The 5639-nt window shown below is 33.0% G+C and overlaps 1 pseudogene; it reads left to right on the top strand.

Annotated features, from left to right (window-relative positions):
* Window positions 1-506: 506 nt before the first annotated feature.
* Window positions 507-5283, top strand: LOC111903472 (1,4-alpha-glucan-branching enzyme-like; annotated as a pseudogene).
* Window positions 5284-5639: the final 356 nt, after the last annotated feature.

Below are 5639 nucleotides of genomic sequence, written 5' to 3' on the forward strand. Positions count from 1 at the left end.
CAAATAACGGAAATTCCTTAGGGTTTAAGTTGAATTATAGATTATATAACTTATAACAATTTTCGTTGAATTTGGTTTAATATAAAGATTTTAGTAGTATATGTGTAGAGAATGCGTCGGTAATAGGAACAACACAAAACACTGGATGATGAATCGTATGTCTGAAGTAACAATATATTGCATATGTACCGTTTAATTATCAAGCTTCAAATCCTGTGTAGTATTATTGTATTAGAATTCTGTTCCAAAGACAACTCTTGTATATATTTTATTATTAGTTTGATTCCTAGTATGGCATTTATTTTATGTCATGCGAAAGTAAAATAAACAAGAAATAACATCATGAGCCGTAGTGGGATATAAATCTTGCAACAATTGATTCTACAGCGGTTTTCAAATTTATTAAACCAAAGGCAATAATGTTAGCCATTCTATAGAAAACTCGGTTCTCTTTATATAGAACCACACAGTTTCTTTTTTCCATAATCATAAACACCAAAAAAGCAATGTCTTCTTCATTTGAAAAGCTAGAAAAATTTCGAATTCCTCTAGAAGAAATCATCAAGGCCACAAACAAATTCAGTTCAGAAAACCAAATCGGCAATGGTGGATTTGGTACTGTCTACAAAGGTCAACTCTCAGAAAAATGGGAAAACCGCGTTGCAGCCTTCAAACGCCTTGATCCGAATAGTTATCAAGTAAAAGACGAGTTCTATAAGGAAGTCACGTTTCTTTCCACTTTCAATCACCCTAACATCATTTCCTTCATCGGTTACTGTGATGAAGCCAACAATATGATTATTGTTAATGATTATGCCATCAATGGAAGCCTAGATGATCATCTTGCTAGCTCAGACAAGAGAGGTAGATTAACATGGGCACATCGGCTAGAGATTTGCTTAGGGGCAGCAACAGGACTCATGCACCTTCATTCTCCTTTCAAGAATGGCAAAATTGTGATTCACAGAGATGTGAAGAGTGAAAACATATTATTAGATGGAAATCTGAAAGCCAAAATTTGTGATTTTGGTTTGTCAAGATTTGTTAAAAAAGATCCTTCGGATACCCAACTCATTACAAGGCGTGCGGGGACAGATTTTTACATGGACCCTGTTTTCACTGAAACACGTCAAATTTCAGTAAATACAGACGTATACTCGTTTGGAATAGTTTTGTTTGAAATGTTGAGGGGGAGTTTGGTTTATAGTGATTTGCTGGTTTTAGATGATAAGAAAGTGTATCTGATTGACTTAGTTCGGAGAGTGTATGATAACCATCCGAAGAAGTTAATTGATCCTGATTTAAGTGTTGATGAGAATTCTTTTAAAACATTCAAAGAAATTGCATATGAGTGCATTAAGCTCGATGTAACTGAACGCCCTTCAATGAGTATGGTCGTGAAGAAGCTTCAGTTAGCGGTGGATTTCCATGTAAGTCTTTCCATTTGATAATTTTATGAGTAAATTACTAAGTCGTCCTTATGGTTTGGTCAAATTTTCACGTTTGGTCCTTAACTTTTCTTTTGCACTTGGATCGTTCCTGTGGTTTGATTTTGTTGCATTTTTCGTCCTTTACATACATAAAATTAGGGACCAAACGTGCTATTTTGACCAAACCATAGGGACGAAAAATGAAACGAAATCAAACCATACGGACGATCCGAGTGCAAAAAAAAATTAGGGACCAAACGTGTAATTTTGATCAAACCATAGGGATGATTTTAGTAATTTACCCTAATTTTAAAGAAATCTACTTTCATAAGTAAGAATAAAAACCTCCATGAATTATATAATATGATAAACGAAGAAATAATTATCAGTTGCCTTTTCTTCACAAATCTGAACGTCATATCAGTTTTTAATTTTTATTCCTTTGTCTAGCTTATCCCACATTAGTTTGAAGAATGCATGGATGTAAAAAAAACGTGCACTCGTAAATTTATAAAAAGAAATACTAACCAAAAAATTGTTTTTATTTTGGTTTGTACACCATTAAATATACTCCTCTAATTGCAAAAAATTCAACCATTTACTGTAAAGTTATAAATCTATACAACTGAAGTTACAACACTGGGGAGGAATATAAGATAATGTGATTCTGTCTTTTGATAGTTCTATCTTATATCTATTATCACCACATATATGTATGTAGATTGTTGCATATGATTACTTTTTATTTAATTATGGTTTAAATATTTTTTTTATCCCTTGGATGTCGGTGCTTTTTAATCATTGTGTAATCTAATAGGCGAAAATTTATTTCATGGAAAAACTTAAAACCAAAAGCTCGTTGTTGTGTGTCTTCCCCAATAGGAAAGCTTTTTCAATATGTTTTTTGTTGAATGTTTATGTATTTTGTTTAATTATAATTGGTTGAAAAATAATCGGACCCATTTAATTATTGAAAAAGCTCATGGCTAGAGCTTGTTAATTAACAAGCTGTTTATAAAAGCTCCTCCAATAAAATTTACAAATTTTTTGAATAGGTTTTTGGATTGAAAAGTTTGTAAAAAGCTCATATGTGGATTCTCTTAATCTAATTTCCTTTAGAACCACAATGTGTGTGTGTGTGGCTGTGCTTCTGCATGTGAAAACGAGCATATATCTATTGTTCTTTTAGTGTGCTTCCTATAGCCGATATTGGGTTAATTTATAATATAATTCACTAGTAAAGATTCATTAATGGTGGAGGATTGTTTTCATTTGCCCAATGTTACATATCACTAATTAAATCTTGTTGAAACCCATTAACTAAGCCTTGTGCATTTTCTTCTCAGAGGGAGAATAATTCTGCTGTTGTGACTACTGAAGCAGTGGTGAAATCCCTACAAATCCATGGGTTATACTCTGAGTCACAACCTTACGAAGATCAAATTGAATATAGAATGAACACATTTTCCAAACAGAAGATGCTCATTGAAAAGCATGAAGGCTCGCTTAAAATTTTTGCAGAAGGTAATATAAATATGTATTTTTAAACTCATCATGTGCTTGAGCTACTTTGCATGTAGTTTAATAGAAATTATTACCTTAATCTTACAAAAATACGGGGATCTAGCATAAGTATTTCAATTGTTTCACATGAAGTTTTGCATTTACCTTTCGCATCATCAAAAATCTTGAATTTTTGCATCTATATATCTTTAGAGTTAATCGAAGGCTGCACCAAAACCTTAGTTTCATATACTTTTATATTGCCAGCACCATGTGTTGGCCACAAAAAGAACATATGAACATAGAGAGAAAATACAATTATCATGTACGAATTCAACAAAATAAAAAAAGATAGCAAATTGTATGTTGTTACCATAATAAAAAATACATGCATGGTTGATAGGGTAATAATGTTCAGTGTCTATTTAAACTAGTAATTAGCTTCAAAAACTCCTTTCGATATCCTTAAAGATGACTCTTGCATTTTCCAAAAAAAGATGTTCTTTTGAGTTTAAATATCTATATAGAGAGCAGAGAGCTCATACTCCATGGTGGTTTTGATATCAGTGACTTGCTAGGCGTTCCCCTCGCTTATTACTCTTACAACTTAATATACACTAACGATCTAATTAAGTCTTTCTACAATCACTATATGCCTCAGGTTATTTGAAATTTGGGCTTTACAGAGATGGACACGACATTGTCTATAGGGAATGGGCACCAGCTGCAGCGTATATATGTTCTTCACCTAATATTTTTATACATCTCTTTTAGTTGCAATTGCATTGTTCAAATTTCTGATCAGGGTTTGCTTTATACTTTATCAGGGAGGCATGTTTGTTTGGAGATTTTAATGGGTGGAATAGATCGACCCACAAGATGGAAAGACAAATGTTTGGAGTATGGAGCATCAAAATTTCTGATGACAATCAGGGGGTTTCAGTCATTCCTCATAATACAAGGGTTAAGTTCACATTCAAGCACCATCATGATGGAGGATGGATTGATAGGGTGCCAGCTTGGATCAAATTCACAACATCTGCTGCTGCTTCGACTTTGGATGGTGTTTACCGGGACCCACAAGACCCAGGAAGGTATATTATATGAGACCATATAGCTTTTAAAAGATGATTGATACATAAAAGAATAGACTTTTTGATTTGATATGAGATATTTTAGAGTATCCATAACTCATAGTTTACTAATACAATGGTTGAATGGGATGCAACACTTAAGTGTTATTGAATGAATTAAACTCAAGGATTCGTTTAAATTCAGTTGACATTTAGTTTAATGACTTTGTACGCTTCAATAGAAAGAAATTAACCATTTTAATTAATATTGAATGATTAACAAACAAACCATATGTTTCATTGAACTTTTGTATTAGTATGGAGAAAAAATGATTTAGAGATAAAAATGATAAAAGTTTTTTAAAAATGAAATTATGATGTTTGACAAGTCATAAACTCTATAAAATTGAATGCAATTTTTAGATCTTGGTTTATGTAATTTGTTATCTTGCATGTAGGTATAAATTTAAAAATATTCGTCCATCAAAACCCAATACAACGCACATATATACAGTTCATTTTGGGATGCGTAGTAGTTCAGAACCCGGATTGAAGTCATACCGAGAACCCCGAGTGAACTCATACCGAAAATTTGCAGACAATATGTTACCTCGGGTTAAGGACAACAAATATAACACCATCTTGCTAAAGGGGGTAATGGAGCATTCTCATTACGGATCATTCGGCTACTATGTTACCAACTTTTTTGCTGTGAGTAGTATCTCAGGAACACCGGAAGACCTTAAATACTTAATAGATAAAGCTCATGAATTTGATTTACGTGTTTTGATGGATGTTGTTCATAGCCATGTAAGTTCGGATGATGTATACGGGCTCTTTGGATTTCATGTTGGCCAAGCCACACAGGACTCTTACTTCCAAAATTCATGCCATGATGATCGTAGGTTTTTCAATTATTCGAATTGGGAGGTTCTTCGTTTCCTTTTATCTAACTTGAAGTGGTGGCTTGAGGAGTTCATGTTTGATGGGTTTCGCTTCCATGGGATAACTTCCATGTTATATCACCATGGAACAAAGTCTACATTTATGGGGGAGTACAATGAGTACTTTGGTGATTCGATCAATGTTGATGCAATAGTTTATATGATGCTTGCAAATGTTTTGATTCATAAGGTATTGCCTGGTGCAACTGTGATTGCGGATGATGTTTCGGTAATGCCTGGTCTTTGTGTGCCTGTGGAGGAGGGTGGGATCGGGTTTAATTTTGGGTAGTGGTGGCCATTTCCGGTAAATGGATTGACTCAAGGTGGAAATGAGGCTCAAAGGTATTTGTTTTCATATAGTAATTTTGGTTTAATAGTTGTAGTGATTATTAAGTTTCTGGATTGGATATGATATACCAAAATTTGGGCGATTGTGCTATAGAATATAGATCTTATATTTTATTTCTTTTATTGCGGAAATTTTATTATTTTCACTTTTTTCAAAAAGTCATGTGATTTACAACTTTTGTAACATGATCTCCTTTAAAATTGTACTTTATATCATAATTAATACATAGTTATTAAGAAAATAAAAACCTAAAATGATGACATTACTATTTTTTTGAACATTTGAGTGATTTTGTTGAGCAGATAGCACAAAGATAAAGCGAACAAAAAATTACATAATA

This window comes from Lactuca sativa, chromosome 1 (genome assembly GCF_002870075.4).
Source record: "Lactuca sativa cultivar Salinas chromosome 1, Lsat_Salinas_v11, whole genome shotgun sequence".
Lineage (NCBI taxonomy): Eukaryota > Viridiplantae > Streptophyta > Magnoliopsida > Asterales > Asteraceae > Lactuca > Lactuca sativa.